The sequence below is a fragment of the Schistocerca cancellata genome, chromosome 4 (genome assembly GCF_023864275.1).
Source record: "Schistocerca cancellata isolate TAMUIC-IGC-003103 chromosome 4, iqSchCanc2.1, whole genome shotgun sequence".
NCBI classification, from domain to species: domain Eukaryota; kingdom Metazoa; phylum Arthropoda; class Insecta; order Orthoptera; family Acrididae; genus Schistocerca; species Schistocerca cancellata.
This window is the reverse complement of record NC_064629.1, coordinates 643512719-643538220: the sequence shown is the minus strand read 5'-3', so window position 1 is coordinate 643538220 and position 25502 is coordinate 643512719. Positions and strand designations below refer to the sequence as shown.

Here is a 25502-nt window from a genome sequence, read left to right as displayed (position 1 = left end):
CTGACGTAACCTGTCTTAGAATAAACGTTGTTTCCTTTTCTTTTGTATAGGAACATAAATTAGATATATGGAATATAATAATGCAACTGGACTAAGTGTTTAGATTTATTATGCAAATTTGTTTGTTACTTATTGTAGAATACTTTCTTTATATACAGGGAAAGTAATGATTAAAGTCCACCATTAGTGTTAGTTAGCACCACAGAGTGTAACTGGATACCTAGTCTTATCATTACTTGTCACCACATAATACGCGTGCATTATTTGCTTAATGTATGTCAGTGAGCAGAGCGGAGACTTTTTAAATCCCAGGTGGCTCTCCCATTTACCACAAATTATACACTCCAGGAAATGGAAAAAAGAACACATTGACACCGGTGTGTCAGACCCACCATACTTGCTCCGGACACTGCGAGAGGGCTGTATAAGCAATGATCACACGCACGGCACAGCGGACACACCAGGAACCGCGGTGTTGGCCGTCGAATGGCGCTAGCTGCGCAGCATTTGTGCACCGCCGCCGTCAGTGTCAGCCAGTTTGCCGTGGCATACGGAGCTCCATCGCAGTCTTTAACACTGGTAGCATGCCGCGACAGCGTGGACGTGAACCGTATGTGCAGTTGACGGACTTTGAGCGAGGGCGTAGAGTGGGCATGCGGGAGGCCGGGTGGACGTACCGCCGAATTGCTCAACACGTGGGGCGTGAGGTCTCCACAGTACATCGATGTTGTCGCCAGTGGTCGGCGGAAGGTGCACGTGCCCGTCGACCTGGGACCGGACCGCAGCGACGCACGGATGCACGCCAAGACCGTAGGATCCTACGCAGTGCCGTAGGGGACCGCACCGCCACTTCCCAGCAAATTAGGGACACTGTTGCTCCTGGGGTATCGGCGAGGACCATTCGCAACCGTCTCCATGAAGCTGGGCTACGGTCCCGCACACCGTTAGGCCGTCTTCCGCTCACGCCCCAACATCGTGCAGCCCGCCTCCAGTGGTGTCGCGACAGGCGTGAATGGAGGGACGAATGGAGACGTGTCGTCTTCAGCGATGAGAGTCGCTTCTGCCTTGGTGCCAATGATGGTCGTATGCGTGTTTGGCGCCGTGCAGGTGAGCGCCACAATCAGGACTACATACGACCGAGGCACACAGGGCCAACACCCGGCATCATGGTGTGGGGAGCGATCTCCTACACTGGCCGTACACCACTGGTGATCGTCGAGGGGACACTGAATAGTGCACGGTACATCCAAACCGTCATCGAACCCATCGTTCTACCATTCCTAGACCGGCAAGGGAACTTGCTGTTCCAACAGGACAATGCACGTCCGCATGTATCCCGTGCCACCCAACGTGCTCTAGAAGGTGTAAGTCAACTACCCTGGCCAGCAAGATCTCCGGATCTGTCCCCCATTGAGCATGTTTGGGACTGGATGAAGCGTCGTCTCACGCGGTCTGCACGTCCAGCACGAACGCTGGTCCAACTGAGGCGCCAGGTGGAAATGGCATGGCAAGCCGTTCCACAGGACTACATCCAGCATCTCTACGATCGTCTCCATGGGAGAATAGCAGCCTGCATTGCTGCGAAAGGTGGATATACACTGTACTAGTGCCGACATTGTGCATGCTCTGTTGCCTGTGTCTATGTGCCTGTGGTTCTGTCAGTGTGATCATGTGATGTATCTGACCCCAGGAATGTGTCAATAAAGTTTCCCCTTCCTGGGACAATGAATTCACGGCGTTCTTATTTCAATTTCCAGGAGTGTATTATGATAACTAAAAAACCTTCCAAATGATTACTGTATATATGTCAATTGGGCGTTTGTTAGTTATAGAGATAGTAATCTGAATTACCGAGACAAAAAATGGGCGCAGTCACTAGTCTTGTAAACTCTGAGTCGGAAATGTTGATGCAATAATATTGTACCTGGGTGGAGGGAAACGGTGCGGACAGTCTGCGATCGTTACGTGCCCTGAAAAACAAAAACTCTGTCACGCCAGCTTGCGAAACCTTCCCTAAGTCGGGACGAAAAGAGACATAGAAGTTCATACTGGTATTAGGCCTGACGCCTGACACAGACGACCAGCCGGTCCCAGCGAGTCGCTCGGGGATCCCGACTACCTATCCAGCAAGCTGTCCCAGGGCACGGATTCAGGACAGGTCCTGAGTGCGGGGTGCAAGGCCACATCAGTGATGAGCTCCACTGAAAGTGGCTACAGCAAAAGTGTTTGGTTTTGTGTGTGATTCCTGATGTGAACACCGTGTGTATGAAAGTCCAACTTTCCCATGGATACGTATATATCCGTACCAGTCTCTTGTTTTTTTTTTATGTGTGGCTCCTCTCACGAAATACAGTAGTGTACAAGGTGGTTACGAAATTTCTTTTTATTTGTTGTTTCACGTATGTACCCACACATAAAGTACACTCAGGCAACAAAAGTTATGGGATACCGTGTCGGACCTTCTTTTGCCCGGCATACTGCAGAGACTCGACGTGGCATGGACTGAACAAGTCGTTGGAAGTCTCCTACAGAAATACTGAGGCGTGTTACAGCTATATCCATAATTTCGAGTGTTGCCAGTGCAGGAATTTGGGCACGAACTGACCTATCGATTGTGCCTCATAAATATTCCACGCGATCTGCGTGGCAAAATCATTCACTCGAATTGTCGACAATGTTCTTCAAACGACTCGCGAACAATTGTGGCCAAGTGACATAGCGCATTGTCATCTGTAAAAATTCGATCGTTGTTTGGGAACTTCAAGTCCATGAATGGTTGCAAATTGTCTACTCCAGTCAATGATCGGTTCAGTTGGACCAAAGGACCCAATCCATTCCATATAAACACAGTTTACACCATTCTGGAGCCACCACAGCTTGCACAGCGTCTTGTTGACAACTAGGTTCATGGCTTTGTGGGGGTGTGCGCCACACGCGATCCCTCCCATCAGCTCTTACCAACCGTAATCGGGACTCTTTTGACCAAACCACGGTTTTCCAATAGTCTACAGTCCAACCGACATGTTCACGAACGCAGGAGAGGTGCCGCAGGGCCGCGCGGGATTAGCCGAGCGGTCCAAGGCGCTGCAGTCATGGACTGTGCGGCTGGTCCCGGCGGAGGTTCGAGTCCTCCCTCGGGCATGGGTGTGTGTGTTTGTCCCTAGGATAATTTAGGTTATGTAGTGTGTAAGCCTAGAGACTGATGACCTTAGCAGTTAAGTCCCATAAGATTTCACACACATTTTTTTGGTGCCGCAGGAGATATCGTGCTGTTAGCAAAAGCACTCGCGTCTGTCGTCTGCTGCCATTGCCCATTAACGCTAAATTTCGGCGCACTGTCCTAACGGATACGTTCGTCGTATGTCACACATTGATTTCTGCGGGTATTTCATGCAGTGATGCTTGTCTATTAGCACTGACAACTGTAAATGGACGCTGGTGCTCTCGGTCGTCAAGTGAAGACCGTCAGCCACTGCTTTGTCCGTGATGAGAGATAAAGCCTGAAATATAGTATTCTCTGCACACTGTTGACACTATGGATCTCGGAATATTAAATTCCCTCATGATTTTGGAAATGAAATGTCCCATGCATCTAGCTCCATCTGCCATTCCACATTCAAACTCTCTTAATTCCCGTCGTATGGCCATAATAACGTCGAAAATCTTTTCACTTGAATCACCTGGGTACAAATGACAGTTCTTGCAATGCATTGGCGTTTAGTACCTTGTATACACGGTGCTACCGCCATCTATGTGTGTACATATCGCTATCCCGTGACCTCAGTCCAAAGATTCCTCGACTATAGCAGAAATTCACTATGATATCCCAAATTGATGCGTTGGATTGTTATAGCATGGTCTTAGGAGTTTAGGAGAATATCTTCCGGGGTTGTTATGATGCCGTATGCTCAAAAAGTGACAATATGCAGGGCGTGTCTCCCATGAGTCGTCAGGCAAATGCTCCTGACGACTGGTGTTTTAGCGGATATTGGCAATTTCATTTTTGCACTGTGTAGCCGAAACATATAGTGGTCATCATGTCTTTCATGCGGCGCCCATTGTCAACGGAAAGCGTCGGTTTGTTTCCGATGAAAAAAAAATTATTTCTAAAGTATAATTTTACGTGCCCAATCCATAGAGCGGTCCCATATTAGTCTAGTGCGATATTTGTTTTATGGATACGTATTAACAGGAACAGTAAAACTAGTACTCCAGCAGCAACAGCTAACTGCTACCGCCAAGCGGACAGCGCTACTGAGTCGAACAGGGACGTACTATTACACTTCAAAAATCATTTTGTTTGTCGCTTTCCGTCGAAACTGGGCGTCGCATGAAAGATGTGAAGAGGACTGTTTGTTTGGCCCGACTTTATCTAAACAACGAGAAAATGAAATTGCAAGTATCTGGTGAAACACCAAAGAAAATACGCCTGATTCTGCTTCATAGGGACACACTGTATACAATGAGGTGAAAAAAATCATGGGATAGCGATAGTCACATATGCGGTTAGCGGTAATTCACTTACACAAGATATAAAAGGGCAGCGCATTGAAAAACGTGTCGTTTATACTCAGGTAATTCATGTGGAAAGGTGTCAGATGTGATTATGGCCGCCCGACGGGAATTAACAGACTTTGAACGCGAGATGGTACTTGGAGTAGATGCATGGGACATTCTGTTTCCGAAATCAATAGGCAGTTCATATTCCGAGATTCACAGTGTCAAGAGCGTGCAGAGAATACCACATTTCAGGCATTACCTCTCACCATGGACAACGAAGTGGCTGACGGCTTTCACTTAACGACCGAGAGCAGTGATGTTTACGTAGAGGTGTCAATGCTAACAGAGGGGCATCACTGCGTTAAGTAACCGCAGAAATCAATGTGGGACTTACGACGAATTATCCGTTAGGACAGTGCGACGAAATCTGCCGTTAATAGGCTATTGCAGCAGACGACCGACGCGATTGCTTTTGCTGACAGCATGACATCTCCTGCAGCACCTCTCCTAGGCTCGTGTCCATATTAGGTTGTGCCTTAGACAACTGGAAAACCGTGGCCTAGTCAAAAAAGTTCCGATTTCAGTTGGTAAGAGCTGATGGCAGGGGTCGAGTGTGAAGCAAACCCCACAAAGCCATGGACCCAGTTATCAACAAGTCATTGTGGAAGCTGTGTGGGCTATTTTTCTGTGGTAGGGACTGGGTCCTCTGGTCTAAATGAACCGATTATTGACTGTAAATGGTCACGTTCGACTATTTGGAGACCATTCATGGACCCCACGTTCCCAAACAACGATCAGATTTTTATTGATGGCAATGCGCCATGTTACTGGGCCAAAATTGCTCCTGATTGGTGTGAAGAACTTTGTGGACAATTCCAGCGTGTGATTTGGCCACCCAGATCGCCCGACATGAATCCCATCGAACATTTATGAGACATGTGCTACAGGTCTGTTCATGCAGAAAATCATGCACCGGCAACACCATCGCAATTATGGACCGCTATAGAGGCAGCATGGACCAGTATTTCTGCAGTGGACTTCCAACGACTTGCTGAGTCCACGCTACGTCGGGTTGCTGCCCTGTGACCGGCAAAGGACGTCCGACACGATATTATGGAGTTCCCCTTGACTTCCATCACCTCAGTGTGTGTTGTACTCCATAATTACTTGGAACTGAAAAGTTTGGCTGTAAACAACGGTAAGGGACTAATTGTTTGTTTTGAGAATTTTTGCAGTAAATTTTCAATAAAAATAAGATATTTCAAGTACATCCATTGTGATTTTTTAATTCAGATATGTCACTGTTTTCAAATATTTGTAGAGGAAGGACATCTTTTTGTAACCGTAAATTCTATCCAAAATTTTAGTCTTAAACATACGTAATTCAGTACTTAATATAGTTATTTGCAATCTGAATACAGTTAACATGGACTACATGTACTTACCATTGTTTACTTGTTGGGCGAGTTAGCGAAAAATTATTGTGGAAGCTCACAAAAATACAAATTTAAAAGGTCCGAATATTTCAGTTTACGATATTATGATTTGCATTACCATTGTCTGCAATAATAAAGCACAACACACTCAAAAATTAACCTATGATTCAGCACAATACAAAATTAATTTTATTGTCGCCTTACTGCAGCACGTAAACAGTGTCAAGGATGGCCCTTAACATTTCTGCCATCACATCGTCACATAAATTTACTTGAATTATTGTAAGCGGCACAACATTGTTTGCTTACTTAAATAATTATTCATTTTTACCTGATTAGTAACAACTTTATGAGCACATTTGCGTTCTGAAATGTAGTTAAGATCTGAGTCGTAGTTATCCACAATATCCTCAGCTTCGTACAAATTGACTCTGAACAGCATGTCTCTGGTATAAACGCCGCACACCTTACAAATACTGGTAACCATGTTTCTGGCACTTACCACTGTTTACATGCACACATCTTGACATGTTGCCATTAGTGAGAACATGGAATTAGAGATACAACTGCCATTTCTCTGTCTGTCGTGGCATTCTAACATGTATAAAGCACATCAGTACCGTGGGATAACTGTGTTTCTCATCGACTATCCCTTACAGTTGTTTACACCCGCTGTCTTCAGTTAATTAAGTTTAAATTAATGAAAAATGTTTATTAATTAATGAGTTCAAAAATTTGAATAATAGTTATATGTGTGTTTCGAGGTCGACCAAGAGATACTAATAATATAATGATGTTTCTTAGGTGCTGACTATTTTGCCATTATTATTGCGAGTCAACACATGATGGCATTAATGAGTTGTAAATTATCCCTAACATGGTGATTTTTGTTAAAGGTAAATTTTTGTAGGACAAATGTCAGCCTTTTCTTGCAGGGATAAACCTGCAAAGTGAAGTGGTCGGTAAGAAGTCGCCAGAACGTGACACGTTAACATCCCAAAGTGGTCCTTGCAAAACTAGCTACAAAGTCACAGATACTAAACTAAACTCAGCCCGAACAGGTCATGACGGCCCAACGATACCCACCGGCTACCGTGTCATCCTCAGCCCACAGGCATCATTGGATGCGGATATGGAGGGGCATGTGACCAACATACCATTCTCCCGGCAGTATGTCAGTTTACGAGGCCGGAGCCGATTCTCAATCAAGTAGCTCCTCAGTTTGCCTCACAAGGGCCGAGTGCACCCCACTTGCCAACAGCGCTCGGCAAACCAGGTGGTCACCCATCCAAGTGCTAAACGACCCTGGTAGCACGTAACTTCGGTGATCTGAAGGGAATTGGTAAGAAAGGTGGTTGAAAAGATGTCAATTACTGCTGATCTGTTTCACAACTGACGTAATTTTCCAAAATTTTTGAGAAGGTGATGTGTCCTAGAATAGTATCTCTCCGGAGCAACAATAATATCCCCATACAATCACGGTTTGGTTTTCAGAGGGGTCGCTCTACTAAAATGCCATTTGCATGTTCACTCACCAAATTTCACAAGCATTAAGTAACAAAATACCGCTGGTTGGTATGTTCTGCGACATATCTGAGGCGTTTCACTGTGTGAATCACAATATTCTCCTAGATAAACTGAATTTTTATGGGATTGATGGTGTAGCCGACCAATGGGTAATACCATATCTAATCAAAAGGATGCTCAAAGTTGTACTTAGTAATTCAACCAATGAAGTTCGGGGACATTACTATGACTGGAAAAAAATAACGTATGGGGTGTCCCAAAGCACATTCTTAGGTTTGCTATTGTTCTTTGTATATGTAAACAATCTTCTGACTAATATACAACAAGCAGAATTAGTCCTTTTAGCAGACCACACTAATATTATGATCAATCCCAGCACACAAACAGTAACAGAATAACTGGTAAAAAAATCTATCATTGACTGGGTTTCTGCGAATATTCCCATCCTCAAATTTAAAAACACGCAACGTATTCAGTTCTGCACATCTAGTGGTACTGCACCAATGAAAAGCATAACACTTGGTGAAAAAATATTAAAAGTGGTTGACACTTCAAAATTCAGCTCTCAGAATTATTACAAAGTTTAGGGAGAGAAAAATCAGTAAGCTGATATATTTTGCATATTTTCATTAAAAAAAAAAAGCAGATGGAATAATGTTCTGGGGAAACACATCTTTAAGAAAGAAAGTCTTTGTTGCTCAAAAACATGCTGTAAGAATAATATGTGGTGCTTACCCATGATCATCTTGTAGACATCTATTTAAGGAGTTGAGCATTTTGCCTATTGCTTTCCAGTGTATTTATTCCTTCACGAAGTTTGTTGTAAGAAATCTACTACATTTCTAAAGGAAGCATGCTGTACATAATTACAATACTACAAGGAAAAGTGACATTTATTACCCCACATTAAGGTTGTCTTTAGCATAAAACGGAGTGTACAATGCTGAAAATAAAATTTTTGATAACTTATCCAGTGATGTCAACTGTCTGACAGACAGAAAAGAAAAATTTGAAAATAATCTGAAAATGTTTCATCTTGACAATTCCTTCCCTTCTGCAGAGGAATTTCTATTATTGCAATGGATAAAGCTGGTGAGTAGGAATTATTAACTCATTTCTGTGTATTTAATAATAATAATAATAACAACAAAAAATTCTTGTAAACGTTTATCATGTAGCCATGTTTATAACTTAGTTTGTGATATGAATATAAAATGACTCATTGCACATCATTACAATCTATCATGCAAATGGTCCATGGAGCATGAAACTGACTAACCAAAGGTTATTTATCTCTCAGGTAGCGCTAAATTTTCTACTGTTGCTTTATTATTATATGATAATATCTCTCATTTATCTCATTATCTAGTATTTTTCTTTATTTCTTCTGGATTCATTTCTCCAGTTCATCGGTCAATGATGGCCAGATTTACTTTATGTTTATGTCAAGTAACTTGAGCATTCTTTGATACCTATTTTCTGTGACTGGGTGTATGTGTTGTCCTCATCATCATTCAGGAAGTGGCAAGATTGGAACTGGAAAGATTGGGAACTTGTATGGGCTCTGATGACCTTGATGTTGAGCGCCCCACAAGCCAACTTCATCATCACCTATTTTGTGTGTGATTACATTTCTCAAACAGTGAATTTCTTTGTGTTTGTAACTGAATACTTCATTATATCTGTTTACCCTTTACTTTTTAATAGTAACTTTAATAACGTTAATTGTTTTTAAGTAAAAATCTCGGTAAATTACATCTGCCGGTAGGAAATAAACGCTAATGCCTGCTTCACTGTCATGGCTGGATAGATATCAGGTAGGTTCCTAGATTAGCAGGCTCTGTCAACTCAGGGGAGAGAATACCGACGTTTAGCGACCACAGCAACATCACATATCCGAGCATTTGTAAGATTTATTCGAGTTTTGTAAGTAAGCAATATACAATGAACTATGACATTAAGTTTTAACGTAATGTACTGTGTATGTATATGACTGTATAAAATATATAACTAGTGTGTTCACTGATGTACTTGCACATGGACAATATATGTAACAGAGTAATCGCTTTTGTGGTATAGTGCGAGTTCGAAGCTTAAAAATAATCTTTGTGAAAATAGTTCCTACTGCAGATCTGCATCAGTTCATAAAGTTGACATGACTTCCTCTCGGTTTACCATTATTCACACTTGACGGGAACATTATATTTTGAGAAATCAAGACACAAAAATGTTGATAGAACTAAAAAATCTTATTAATTACACAAATTGCCATTATTATTATTTCACGTAATTTTCTGTGAAAAGTGCATTGTTAACGTAACGATGCTCTCCAAGGATGTCTAGTAAAATTCATTGAGGAGTAGGTGAAATAAATGCCCAAGTAAATTAATAAATAATTTAAGCATAGTAAGTAAAAGTATCTTTTGTATTTTTCGTGTTGTGTGCAAACTTATGTTTATCAAATATACTTGTCACAATAGTTGGTGGCCAAGCAACTGACTGCCTTCATTGTGATCAAGCACTTCAATCAATATACAGGCAGCACTAGAAGTTTTTATTTGTAGTTTTATGGATTACAGGAGAATGTGAACCGTTACTCACATAATAGTTCACTCTATGATATGAAATGTTGGGACCAAATGATGGTGCAGACAGCCTTGTAGGTTACTAAATACACTCAAATATTGTTTTACCATATTGTACAGTAGATTAGGAGTAAGTAGGATGACGTATTTCATTCGCTACTGCTAATACTGGTATGAGACTGTTCGCTGCTATAACGGACACAATCAACATTTCCATTATACTGTTGATTAGAGAATTATCGGATTGTTTAATACCTACATATGCAGAAAAAATGTACCTTGTACTACGATAGGAATGGCATTTGTATATTCTGTACGAGGTACTGAATATAGAATATAATTCTGTTAAAGGCGGTGGTATCCTCGCATGGAGAATGTTTTTGTAAGATTATATCGAAGTCGTGGTATGTGTGACGCGTTTTTACGGGGCAAGACAAAGGGATCAGTTAGAATTTTTATGGAGACTTGCACGCCCAGTACTCTCCCACCACATTTGAATTTTCGTCGAAAGGTTCGATTCCACAGCCATGTGGATACATGCCCTGTGTATTAGAAATGTGGAGATGGTGTCAAGTGATGTGTTTGCACCTTCGACCATTCTTAGAATAAGTTCCCTGCTTCATGGGCAGTTGCTCAGCTGTCGTGTGCACCACAGTCTCTGTGTATTACGGAGTCTGTGACAAGGCAACTCGAGACTTCGGTTGCTTCCACTGTACATGCAAGCCTGCAGTAACAGAAAGTGATGGACTCCCGCTTTGTAATTCGATACCTGCATATCCATTCTTATTCAAAAAACTGGACTTAGTGAATTGTTAATCATCAATTTAATTTGTAGAATAAAAACGCAATAAGGATGTAATTCAGTACCTGAATATCGGTTCGTATTCTAAAAGCTGGACTTAGTGAATTGTTAATGATCAATTAAATCTGTACAATAAATACTTTATGAGGGAGAACATAGCCTGGTAAGTATTATGTAGGTATGTATCCTTCTGCGTCGTGCGGGGTAGCTGTGCGGTCTTGGGCTCCTTGCCACGGGTCACGCGCCCCCCCTTGTCGAAGGTTCGAGCCCTCCCCCGGGCATGTGTGTGTGTGTGTGTGTGTGTGTGTGTGTGTGTGTTGTCCTTAGCGTAAGTTAGATTAAGTATTGTGTAAGCCTAGGGACCGATGACCTACGCAGTATGATAGGAACTTACCTCGAATTTCCAATTTTATCCTTCTGTAGTTACCAGTTGCCCCCATAAAATTACCATTGGCTGGTGAAAAAGCTAAATTTAGTTTCAATACTAAACAGTTCACAATAAAATAACTCTTTCTGATTCCCGAGTAATGATACACTTTTTAAGAATGTTATATTTCAGATGGGTGAGTAGAGTTCTCGTGGATACTGCACACGTGTTGAATTTTCAGCTGACGACGCAGAAGTTCGCAATAGTTCTGAACAGTTAGAAAGTACAATCTTCCATGACCTCTCAGCGGTGCAGTAACTTTTAAGTCGTGACAGGTACACGACAATCGGCAACAATTACTCCGAAAAAACGTTAACTGTCAATGAAATGACCTGAAATGTCATTCTAAATTGTAAGAACTAAGTAATACATGTAAATATATAAAATTAGAAACACTTTTTAAGGTGTACTACTGAGAGAGAAACTACTTTATTCTTTATAAAATTATAAAGAGCAGTATAGATAAGTTACATCATTATATAATGCATATTTTGTTTATTATACGATTATGCTTGCTACAGTAGTATATTGAGTGTTTTTACTAATCTTGAATGACAGTTGCTTGTGAAGTTCCTGAAACATAATGAAGAGTCAGATCCAGTATAGAAAGACGACAAATTATTTACAGTTAATCTACTAAAACACAATAATTTTATTATTCTGTGAATAATAATAAGCTGACTTGACAAAACAAAAGCAGTTATGAAGGATATCAAAAAATGATACAAACTCAGAATGTTTTATGGAGGTGGTGTCGTACAGCTTTAATTAATGTTAAGAACTATATTATGCAATCCGCAAATGTAACGGTATTTTTTATTAGACACGATCAATTTCGGTCTTGGATCAGACCACCATCAATCCAAAATCCATCTCAGCTATGCAGATGCATAGCTGATGATGGTCTGATTCTAAACCGAAATCGATCGTCTCTAAAAAAAATAAACCGTTACAGCTGTGTATTGCAAATGTAGTTCTTAGCAAATTTAAAATTCTCAGTCAATGCACTTTCTTGCGACACTAAGTATCTGCGAAATTAACGTTAAATCTAAAGATATTAATCTTGGGTAAAACATGAGTTCTTTTTTTTTTTTTTTTTTTTTTTTTTTTGCAGCATCCCGTTCTCGAATATCGATAAAGAGCGCTTCACCATAGATCTATGGTACAAGTAAATAATAATGTAATAAAATTGACAGGAAAACGCCAATTACGAGGCTCTGTGGTTATATAGGGGAATGATTTAGTGCAATAATCAATATTTATGTGGTGAAATAATGTGTTTCATGGATAACAAGACAGAAGTATAATGTTAGTGTAAAAACATAGTGAGGCCCCAATTTACCTAACATAATCACTTTGGCAGTCGGAATAGTGGAAAAAATAGGCATCTACGAAAATCTTATGTCACTACACAATTATGAGTTCAAGTACCGAAGTACATGGGATGTACGTGTCTCAATCGTTACTATACATTTGTGTTTTGTGTAGATAGTGTTTTATAGCCGTAATGAAGGTTAAAAATTGCATAATGAAACACAGACCTGCATCAGTATTTTTATTAAAGTCGATCGATTTCGGTCAAGGATCGGACCATCATCAGGTTCAAAAAACACCTTAGCTATGCATATACACAACAAGAATAGTGGTTATAATTTACAGACTGTTCCATAATTAAAATTAGGTGCATGTTCGTCACGTATATGTTGGACAGTAGCACATATGTGACGCAGAAGCAGCTAATATTAGTAATGGGGAAGTCTACAGGTTATAACTGCCATTCTGATTGTGTAAATGGATAGTGAGACGCTTTTTAGACCAGATGATGGTCTGATCCTAGATCGAAATCGATCATCTTTAATAAAAGAAAATACTGATAGAGCTGTGTATTTCATAATACAATTCTTAACAATGCAGTTTTTCTAGAGATTTTAGAAAAAAAAGGACGATTGGTGTTCAATATGCCGTCGACATCTGGATCATAGGAGAGGGATTTTATAAAAGTAATGCACATGGACTATTTAAAACTTCTCCAACTGAGGTGAACCATCAACAAATATCTAGGTCTTGGATAAATTTGTCATCGAATTTGGCACAGTATTTGCACCATTTCTGAGCGGTCAGTCATATCAAAATAAGTAATGTCTACATATACTTGGTTTGTGATAAATAGTCTCCAAATATGGATTTAGGATTCACATGCCTTCTTCAAACGAATGGGTGTGATGACTTACAGTGAAGTTGTTTTTATTCTTTTATTCTGAACTACTAAAAGCCGATAATTATCACTCTAAATTCCATTTGTAATGAGATACAAATTCTTTAACCATTTTTGTAAAATCACAGTAATATAAACACATATGGATGAATTATGACACAAATACTTTGTTATTATGAGTCATTTTACTTCTAGAGATGATGTCTGAAATCTAAAAATGGTTATTTGACACATAAATGCAACAAAAAAAATTGAGAAAAGATTTAGATGGCTCTTGGCTAGGTTACTTCTGTTCAAATCTAAGAGGAAATAAAGTGAAGTAAGCTTAGCAGATTACATTTTTTTTAGTACATACCACAGAACGAGCAGATGGACTAGTAAATCTTATACGGGTTAATCACCTAACTTACGCTGATCAGCCAGAACATTATGACCAGCGACCTGCCATCGATATAAACCTGTCCAGGCGAGAGGAGCGTCATCTGGCGGGGAATGACTGCTAGTCAGACATATGCACAGTGCATGCAGTATCAGTGAGAGTGCTGTTCGTGTGTAGATGGGGAAGGCGTGCGATCTATCAGAGTTTGACCGAGGGCAGATTGTACTGGGCCGGAGGCTCGGCACGAACATTTCGGAAACTGCACGACTTGCGGGAGTTCGAGGAGTGCTGCGGTTAGTGTCAACACGTGGCGAAACTAAGTTGAAACAACGTCCAGACGTCATGGATTCGGGGGGCCACCCGTCGTTAGAGATGTCGGACGTCGTAAGCTGGGCAGACTGGTAAAATAGGGCAGGCGGCGAACTGTGGCAGAACTAACATCAGACTTCAATGCTGGGCATACCACAAGTGTGTTCGAACACACAGTGCACCGAACACCCCTAATAATGGGCCTCCGCAGCCTACGACCCGTGCATGTGCCAATGTTAACACAACGACAATGAAAAGTATAACTGAAATGGGTACGCGACCATCAGCACTCGACATTGGCGCAGCGCCAAAGCGTTGAATGGTCTGATGAATCCCGATACCTTCTTCGTCATGCCGATGGGAGGGCGCGAATGCGTCTAAACAGGGGAACAGCTCTTTAATGCTCGTACTGCGAAACAGAGACAAGCTGGCGGCGGCTACACTAAAGGAACATTCACGTGGGCATCAATGGGGCCAGTGGAGCTCGTGCAAGGCACCATTACAGCCAAGGAGTATCGTACCCTGGTTGCAGACCACGTACATCCCTTCATGACGATCAAGTTTCCCGACGGCAGTGGGACTTTTCAGCAACATAATGCCCCATGTCACAAGGCCAGGAGTGTAATGGAGTGGTTCTAGGAACACAGTGGCGAGTTACAATTGATGTGCTGGCCCGTCAAGTCTCCATATCTGAACAAAATCAAACACATCTGGTTCAAAAATGGCTCTGAGCACTACGGGACTTAACATCTGTGGTCATCAGTCCCCTAGAACTTAGAACTACTTAAACCTAACTAACCTAAGGACATCACACACATCCATGCCCGAGGCAGGATTCGAACCTGCGACCGAACACATCTGGGTTGTGATTGAATGTGGTGTCAGAGCTCATCACCCCCTTCCCCGGAATTTATGGGAATTAGGTGACTTGTGTGTGTAAATGTGGTGCCAACTCCATCCAGCGACCTACTGAGGCCTTATTGCTTCCATTCCGCGATGAGTCGCCGTTGTTATCCGTGCCAAAGGTGGACATACTGTCTATTATGTAGGTGGTCATAGAGTTCTAGCTGATCAGCGTATCATGAAATAGTACAAACTATGTAAGAGTAAGAAAGTTGTTGAACAAAAGTCCAGGGAAGAAAAATACATTGTTACATAAAGCACTTCACGAGCGGGCCAACTGGAGACATTATAAAGCAACAGCATCAATAATTTTTAGAAATAATAAAGGAAACCGTGTATTGCTACCAAAAACAATAAGAAAACGCTCTTTAGAACTAAAGTTCAGACACAGATGAGGTGCGTTGAATAAGAAAGCAACGTAACAAGAAACGAAATACACAGATGACAGTTAACAGAGACGTTTGACTATGAAATTAATAGAAGGAAGGAGGGAAGTGTGGAGGCTACCAAACTGCCAGCTTCAAATTGAGATACAGCTTGTTTACCACAGCAGTTGCGAGATTTTTGAATATAGATCGTAGAGGATCACTTCTGGTCGCAAGTACGGTAATACTAGTGGCTACTGTTCCTCGTAGAAAAGCTATAACTGCTATAGATAACAATAATAATATTAATAATAATAATAACAATAATAATCTCCCATGAATGAAATACTTTGCGGCAAGGTTGTGGATAGCATGCCCTAGCTAGGCACACAGTCGGACGACCAAAAACATCTGAAGGCTATCTGTGGAAATGCCAGACTAACATATCGTTTCTGAGGATGGATATCAACTATTTCAGTACTTGCAGTAGGATAAATCTGGATGATAGACTGATCTGGCCTTGAAACATTAGTCAAAATGGCCACGCTATGCTGAATTAGCAAACAGCTGAAAGCAAGGGGGAACTATAGGCGTTATAATTTCTGAGCACATGTAGCTGTACCGAACACTTTAATGATGTTGTCGCCCTCTTGGGTAAAATATTGCAGAGATAAAATAAGCCCCCAGACAGATCTCCAGGCGGGGACTTCTAAGGAATATGCTGTCATTAGGAAATAAAGGAAACCAAAGAGAAATATGGTAAGGTCATTAAAGCTCCTGCAAAAGACATTAAAATATTGAGGTTTGCCAGTGATATTGTAATCCTGTCAGAGACGGCAAAGCAGTTGGAAGACCACTTGAATGGAATGGATAGTGTCTTGAAACGAGGATATGATAAAAACATCAACAAGAGTAAACAAGCGTAATGAAATATAGCGAATGCTCACACGATGCTTCAGGGAATTTGATAAGGAAATGAATAAGACACTGAATGTAACTGATCAGTTTCACTATTTGTGTGCCAAAATGATGGACGATGGCCAAAGTAAAGAGAAAATAAAATGCATATTGGTAATAGTATGAAATACATTCCTGAACATGAAAAATTGTTAACTTCGAATATAAATTAAAGTGTGAGGTTGTTTTTTTTTAGAAGGTATTTGTCTGGAGTGTAAATTTGTACAGAAGTGAAGCGTGGGCGATAAGCAGTTCAGAAAATAATAGAATAGAAGCTTTTCAAATGTGGTGCTACAGAAGATGCGTCAATCGGATAATTAATGATGACATACTGAATTGAAGTCTGGAGGAAAGTAGTTTGGATCAGCTTAACTAAAAGAAAGGATCGGTTGACAACAGACATCCTGAGACATCAAGGAATTGTCAGTTTTGTAATTGATGGGAGTTTCAGACGAAACTGTTGATTGGAGACAAAGGTTTGACCACAGTAAGAAGATTCAAATTGATATAAGTTGCAGTCGTTATGCACGGGTGAATAGGCTTATACAGGATAAGCTGGCGTGGAGACCTGCTTCAAAAAAGTCTTTGGATTGTGAGAGATTACAGTTTGAACACGCAAGTTTTGGTTTTTGTGAATCTTTAATTACAGTGTAGAGTATGAGGTCCTGAGTAGTATTGACATCTGTCCCAAGCCATGCAAACGGACAGTGCGGAACTCCTGAGTGTGGATGTGGATGTGTTACAGAATTATGCTCAGGATCGCTGAGTCTAGAACACTTAAGAGAACGAATTTTAACTGTAAACTCGCACCTAAGCTTAGAAAAGTTTGGTGGCTGTTTCCTTAGAAATACTGCAGGACTGGTTGTCTCTGTGTGTAAATGGGGCCACTGTATTTCCAGTTCAGAGAGCTGAAAGGAGTGTTGTTTCTGTTTAGCGTGGTCAATCTACTTAACGGCTGAAGCAGGTAGATGGACAGTTAAGCTGGACCTGTCCAGCCAGGAGGCACCATTTGTCTTCACTGTTGTGCAGATGGAACTCTCACCACGGCAACTGATGTGGAAATTTCACCAAATCATACTTAAAAACATTTAATACACACACCACAACATGAAAAATTATACCTACACCTTATTTTAAACTTAGACATCCTTACTTAATAATAAAAATATGAAAGGTGTACCTACGCCGATTCTGCAGCACTTTGCACTTAAATGTGGTACTGAGCCTTGCAATATCACTGAAATCAAGTGCAACTGTTAGTGTGTGTTGTCAGCATGCAGGGGCAAATGCACGACATCACAATTCACAGTACTTGGCTGTGGCTGGCTTTTTCGTTCGAGTGGTGGGTAAATTCTAGGCTCTTTTTGGAGCATAGAGTGGGAAGTGAAGGAAACGAGGGCATGACGATGTCATCAAAAAGAGCGTGTCACAAGATGATGATATTGTAGACGAGGAGTGTGTGAATTGTGATGTCGTGCATTTGCCCCTGCATGCTGACAACACACACTAACAGTTGCACTTGAGTGAGTCAGAAAATAATAGAATAGAAGCTTTTCAAATGTGGTGCTACAGAAGATGCGTCAATCGGATAATTAATGATGACATACTGAATTGAAGTCTGGAGAAAAGTAGTTTGGATCAGCTTAACTAAAAGAAAGGATCGGTTGACAACAGACATCCTGAGACATCAAGGAATCACACAACTGTTAGTGTGTGTTGTCAGCATGCAGGGGCAAATGCACGACATCACAATTCACACACTCCTCGTCTACAATATCATCATCTTGTGACACGCTCTTTTTGATGACATCGTCATGCCCTCGTTTCCTTCACTTCCCACTCTATGCTCCAAAAAGAGCCTAGAATTTACCCACCACTTGAACGAAAAAGCCAGCCACAGCCAAGTACTTTGGTGGCCATTAAAATGAAACAGCTAATCATAATGTAGCCCCAGAGCAGCAATCTTGACTGTGCTCAATATCCATCTGAGTTTTTATACCATGTTCAACAATATTTATCCAAAAAAATTACACAAAGAAGCGAAACACACACACACACACACACACACACAATATTTATGCCATGGACTTACAAGTAAGCGGCACTTGCGAACGTCCAAAGTTCGATCTCTGTACCACACTTGGTGCAAGCCACTAATGAAGTTCAAAATAAATATTTTGCACATCTAAATTGTTCTGTGTTGCCCATCAAGTGTCACTTTTTTTTTCAAGCCAGAAATATGTAGAAAAATACGTCAGCAGCACAATGTTTATTTTAATGTTATTTCCACAGTTTCTCAAAACAATACCTCCGCAAAACACACACACACACACACACACACACACACAATGTTTATGTCAAATATTACAGTGACATGGCCAAGTCAAAAATACATAAAGGGTTCTGAAAGCAGTTAGTTTGCTACAGGGCATTGGCGACAAGTTTTCATCCTGTCTCGCAGATGAAACCGATGCTGGCAACTCTCACTACAACAAGAAAGGAAGCAATATTAAAGTTTAACATCCTGCAGGCAGCGCAGTCATTAGAGTGAGAACAAGCTGGCATTACGAAATGATGGGAAAGAAAGGGTCTCATACGCTCAACAAATATGCAGATTACCAACATACTGTAAAACTGTTTAAAACGTTTACAATCTGTGGCAACATCGTGCACATAGGGCTGGACAAGAAATAAAATAACTGTTACAAATAACAAATTACCGAGAATTTATAGTTATCATAATAATAGGTTGTCAGTATTTGGCTTTGATTTCAGTAACAACCAAAGTTTTGTGCCATTTGTTTTATGGCATTCATACTATCATGGATGTCATATGTTAGTTATACTTTCTCAAGAATAGTAAAATCATTTAACTTGCCATCTTGTGGCCGGTTTTTGTACTTATTTCCGAAAACCTTCTATTACACTATCGACTGTTATTATTTCGACTGTTCTCAACAACAACATAACAACTAAGATTAACACTATAACATCCAACGGCCTGTGCCTTGCACTGTTCTCAACAACTATATAACAGCGAAAAGTAGTATAAACGTTTAACGCCGTGTGCGTGGGTTAATGCAGTTATGTATTAGTGAGTTGTTATTAGGAACAGAGTGCAATTTACAGGCCATCTATTAAGACATAAAGGACTCCTGAACACAATCATAGAGAGATATGTCCAGGGAAAAAGACCAAGAGGAAGACCACGACTGAGGTACATGGATCAAATCGTGAAAGATGTGGGATGTAACACCTATAAAGAAATGAAGAGAAAAGCTGAAAGACGCACAGAATGGAGACAAGCTGTCATTGTAGCTGTTGCAAACCAATCCTTGGATTGACCACTACAGAAGAAGATTAGGAACAGACACTGACAGTCATATCCGCTGAACTGTGCAGATACGGAAATGATACATTCTCATCTGTAAAGATAAATACCTGTCAACGGCGAAAGTCAGCGCGTTCAGTTTCCGAATAGACAAAAGTTACATGGGAAGTAGGCATGCTATTCTCGGTGCACAAAGAAAATTTCATCCAAGAAAAACAATATGAATTAAATTTGTTCTTCCTTTGGCTTTAAAATTTATGGTAGTGGAAGAAGTTCGAAAATAGTATTTATTGTACAATACTGAGAATCGTAACATAAGCTGCCACAAATTCGAGTACGAGTTAGAATTTGGAGCACGAATTCTAACCACTTTGCTATATTTTCAGGTGTGTGAACTACATTTTTAGTCCATTATAGCGAGAGAATTCAATGTTCCACTGGCAGCAAAACTGTAGTTTACGCTGCTGGCTTAAGACCGTCCTCATCTGAAGAAATATTAGTTTCTTAGTTTCTGGGTGACCTTATGTGAGATTGTTGATTTGCAAGTGTGTGATTTCGCAGTTGTACACTGTAAAGAACATTGCTATTAATAAATAACTGTGAAAAATTTTAATATTCCTTCTCATTTTCCAGATAGTTCCCACTCTGATGTCTCGCTGCCCCAGGTAACCACATACATAATCATAATCTGGAATAGAACAATCTAAATATCGCAGGAAACGCTTGGAGATTCCGCAGCTTAAAAATATTGTAACTTAAAGAATAAGTACTCATACTAATTGCATAGTGCCATCCAAGTCATTATAATACCTGAAAATATATTAAACATACTGCGGGTTATTTGCTCATAATACTAAAAACAAATTTCGTTTGCCTTTTGAATATGAAACACATCCCATGCCCCTAAATTTTCAGCCATGTCCTTATTTATAACAATTTGGTTTTGTATGTTAAGGCTGATCACATACATTTGAAGAGAGTGGAAAGTGGATATGTTCAAGTTAAAGACTTGATGATTGATGTCATATGACTATGGAAATACTCTGATTAAAAAAGATGACAATTACAGTATATCAACGTATTGTTAACTATCCTTAAGATTTAAATTTATGGGTATTAGATGATTATGACGATGATGATACTGATATTCTGGACGGAAAAGTCTCTGCTTCATTATATTAGTGGTTACTGTACATATAATTTTGTTAAAAAAACTTTAAACACGGCAAAGTTTCTCTGATGACAGAAACTAATTTGACAGATAGGTACAGCGTTAATATACAAAGTGATTAAAATTAAAGTTAAATTTTCAAAACGCTGTAGAAATAACACCACTGGTCAGAATAACGTCAAATTCGAACGAAATGTTACAGGAGAAGGGGGAAAACGTATGGCATAAAAAATATTGTGTGAAAATTGATAAATAAATGGCGCTGTATGTGTCAGAATGCGTAAATGAAAACACCTGTCATGTGCACGACCCACTGAAGTTGGAATAAACATGCCGGGTTCTCGGTTTTTCCTCCTTTCGCGTCTGCGACGTCTGTCATGACTGTCTCAATGCAGGATCGCGCTCTGCTTGTAAAGCTGTATTACAAGAATGATGACTGTGCACACATCGCTCTGCAGAAGTTCCGGACACTGAAGGGTTTCAGAAAAGGCATTGGTCCGATGACTGTCGTGGGTCTGGAGAAAACGATTCTGAAATTCGAAAAGATCGGTTCTTTTGGTGTGCAACCTGGTAAATGGAGGAAACGAATTGACTCGACGTCAGTGAAAACAGTGGCCACAGCAATGCAGGAAGAGACGAGTGGTGATGTGAAAACGTGTAGTGCACGGAGAATTGCCCGAACATTGGACATACCCGTGAGCATGGTGCGTAAAATCCTACGAAACATCCTTCTTTGCTATCCATACAAAATAACCCATGTGCACGAGTTGCTTCCTGTTGACCTAACAGCATGAGAGACCCTTGCTTTAGAATTTCTTGCTCGCATGAAAGTGGACAATGATTACCCGTGGAAGATTTTGTGGAGAGACGAAGCCCATTTCCATCTGACAGGATATGTCAATACACAAAATTGTCGAATATGGGCAACGGAAAATCCACACGCAGATCAACCAGTACCACTTCATCCTGAAAAGGTCACTGTGTGGTGCAGGTTTACGGCATCATTTATCATACACCCATATTTTTTCGAAGAGACAGGTGCTTCCTGTGCTGTTAGCTGTCCTGGTAAGCTCTATGAGTGTCTTTTGCGTAACCACGTCATTCCAGCTCTCCAACAATGTGGATGTGCGGATGGGATCATTTATATGCAAGATGGCGCACCCCCGCACATTGCAAATCCAGTTAAGCAGCTGCTGAGGCGCCATTTCGTAAATGGTAGAATTATCGGCCGCCATTTCCCTACAGCGTGGCCGTCCCGGTCACCCGATCTTAAACCGTGTGACTTTTGGCTGTGTGGCTATCTGAAAGATGTTGTGTTCAGTGTTCCGATTGCAAACTTAGCTGCATTGAAGGCATGCATTGAGCAACACATTCTGAACTTGACCCAGGAAACACTTCGATCAGTTGTGGAACATGCTGTTTCTCGTTTTCAACTTTTTGCAGAAAACGGTGTACAGCACACTGAACATGTTTTGCGCCAGTCACGCTGAAATTAATAATCCGATTTGATTTTGATTGATGCTTTTTATGCAGCTTTTAGCCTCAAGACAATGGCCTCAGGACAATCAAAAACTGATGTTAATGATGCTTTTTATGCAGTTTTTGGCCTCAGGACAATTAAAAACCGTTGTGATTGATGCTATTTTTGGACTCAGGACAAATAAAAACCAATGTGATTGATACTTTTTATGCGGTTTTTGGCCTCAGGACAGTTAAAAACCGATATTTCCCATCCGATGTAATATGACCTTGCCATGGTGGACAGGCTTACGTAACTAATAGTATCACACCTTTACACCCATGCACACTATTACAGTTTGTTTAACGTCAAACGTACGCCATAGGCATTGTTGTATGATTCATTTATAATGTAGTTATTCATTATTTACTAGTAGAAAATGAACATGTTTTTATGAATAAGAGTTCCCATTCTTTTTAAAAAAAACTGAAGAAGCAACGGTCATATGTTTTGTGAAATTATTGGTCTGAGAGTAAGAAATAAAATAGATTAGAGACACATTTCACAAGTCTTTGAATGTTGCACGAAACCATGTACAGCAAATGAGAGTGCACAGTCAACCTAATAGCCTACACCAGATAAATATTCTGGTGTTAACTTTAAAATTCTTAGCCAAGTATTGAAATTTAAATTCTCAATCGCCACCTCATTTTCCGTACACGATTTAAGCATGATTCAAAGGTGAGTAAATGTTTCTCTAATCTATTTCATTTCTTAGTTTTAGACAAATAATTTCACAAAATATTTTACCAGGACTTTCTTTTCAAATTTTTTTATTTTAAAATTTGTTAACGTCATAACGTCATAACTCGTTATGTGCAGACCTTGAATAGAAGAATTTTTAACACTTTATTTACATAGAAACCAGCAGCTCTTCGTAAAACGTTTCAGTTTTCCATCAAATCACCAATTAAGTGTTTTTTAATTAGCCCGATTACTATCAAGCATTTAAACCTATTCTTTTTTTCCAAAACTAGACCTCACTCTCGTTAATTTGATTCGCCATTGGCTCATTTCATACTCTTCTCTGACTATGAAAATTCGGATAAAAATCCATTGTGATCGTGTTATGCTCTCCACATGGTGTCACTCGGATGCGGTATGTAGGGACATGGAGTCAACGCAGCTTACGTTATAGTAGCTTCTCATTTATCATTATTATTGAAGTAGGTCAGGACAGCATATGAACTTCCTTTATCTTGTTGAAAGATAACGTCAAGGTGACTTCACAGATAGGGCAGAGCCACCAGCCTCATCACGTAAAATATGTGACGCCTGCTGTCTTAATTACCTGTTTTTCGAACCAGACGTAACCATGTTGTATACCCAAAGGCTTTCCGGTCGACATAGCCAGGTGTTGGACCAGTACGACGATTACTAGTGCAAACTGGTAACGTTTATTCTCCTTCGAGCTTCCACACACAGATAGATCCATTGTGTGCTGTATACAGCTTATATTATAATTTTTAGAGTAAACGCATACATTTAAAAGTATACGATACTAGAAGCAAAAAGTCTCAGTAAACATAGGTAAGCAAACCCGAACAGTTTGCGATATAATTGCGACTTCGTGGTTACCAACCAGCACTGACTTGTTTCTGTGTAACCATCATCCTAATTAGGAAAAGGTTAACAATACTGTAGGCCTACAATTAATAAAAGTTATTAGAGATACTTTGATACACGTGTAAGTGTCCAGAATTAACTTGAAGACAAGTTACACGACTGTACTCGTAGTTAAAGGAAATGTTCAATGTTTTGTTCTTGTTTCCGTATGCAGGCCTGTACCCGTCGCCACAATGAGTTTCGAATGCTTTGAAAGACGCCTGGATCATTTCGAAAATCTTACCAAGCAATCTTTGCTCCAGTTCCTTAATTGTGCTAACCCGAATGGCGTACATAAACCTTCAAGGTGACCCCAACCACAGAAATAAGTACGGTTCAAATCAGCTTATCTTGAAGGACACGGTACAATGGTTCAGATCAGGTGATCTTAGAGGCCACGGTACGAGTCCTACTATCCCAGTCCACCTCTTGCCATATCGGCACATGTATGTCGTCTCACCACAGCCGCAAAATGTATCGGTGCTCCACTATGCATGCAGCGTATCCTCTGGCGCTGCTCTAAGGAAATAACCTCAAGCAATACTGCAAGACAACGCCGCAGAAACGGGAGTTAATTCCGTCCGTCGAGTTTGTTTGGTAACATGTATGGTCCAATAAGACGATCGCCTAGTAGTCGTACCTATACATACAATGAGTAACGTCGTTGATATCGAGACATGCACAGTATGTGAGGTGGAGCCTAGATGACTCCAAACATGAGAATTGTGATAATTACACATACCATCGCAAGTGAACCCTGGTTCACCTGTAAATAAAATGTTATTGTCGAAAACAGTGTTGCCCACAGCTTCTTGTTGCAATCACTGATACAACATTTGTCAAGGACCAAAGTCCGCCTCACTAAGACACTGATCTCGTTGGAGGAGGAGGTTAGTGTTGAACGTCCCGTCGACAACGAGGTCATTATAGACGGAGCACAGTCTCGGATTAGGGAAGGATGGGAAAGGAAATCGGCCATGCTTTTTCGAAGGGACTATCTCGGCATTTGCCTCAAACAATTCAGGAAAACCACGGTAGACATAAATCAAGATGGCTTGATGGTTTGAACCGTCGTCTTCCTGAATGCGAGTCCAGTGTGCTAACCACTGCGCTGTGTCGATCGTTCATCTCGTTGGAAGTACACTGCATTGAGAGCTAGTCTTGCTTCCATTACCAATCGCAACGTCAGAACTGCCTCTCTCGTGGTTTCGCCTTTCCCAAAGCCAAACTTATCGTCATCTAACACATCCTCAATTTTCTTTTTCATTCTTTTGTATATTATTCTTGTCAGCAACTTGTATGCATGAGCTGTTAAGCTGACTGTGCGATAATTCTCGCACTTGTCATATCTCGCACTCTTCGAAACTTTGGGGACGATATTTTTGCGAAAGTCAGATGGTTTATCGCCAGACTGATACATTCTACACACCAACGTGAATAGTCGTTTTGTTGCCACTTCCCCCAATGACTT

At 40.6% G+C, this 25502-nt stretch overlaps 1 protein-coding gene across 6 annotated transcripts in view; it reads right to left on the bottom strand.

Moving 5' to 3' along the window:
• Nucleotides 1-11673: 11673 nt before the first annotated feature.
• Nucleotides 11674-25502, bottom strand: part of LOC126183803 (transmembrane protein 43 homolog) — a 226612-nt gene continuing 212783 nt past the window's right edge. For all 6 annotated transcript variants that reach the window (XM_049926045.1, XM_049926051.1, XM_049926049.1 and 3 more), the window contains one exon: nt 11674-11850. The gene's annotated coding sequence lies outside the window, so the exon portion shown is untranslated. The remainder of the gene's footprint in view (nt 11851-25502) is intronic.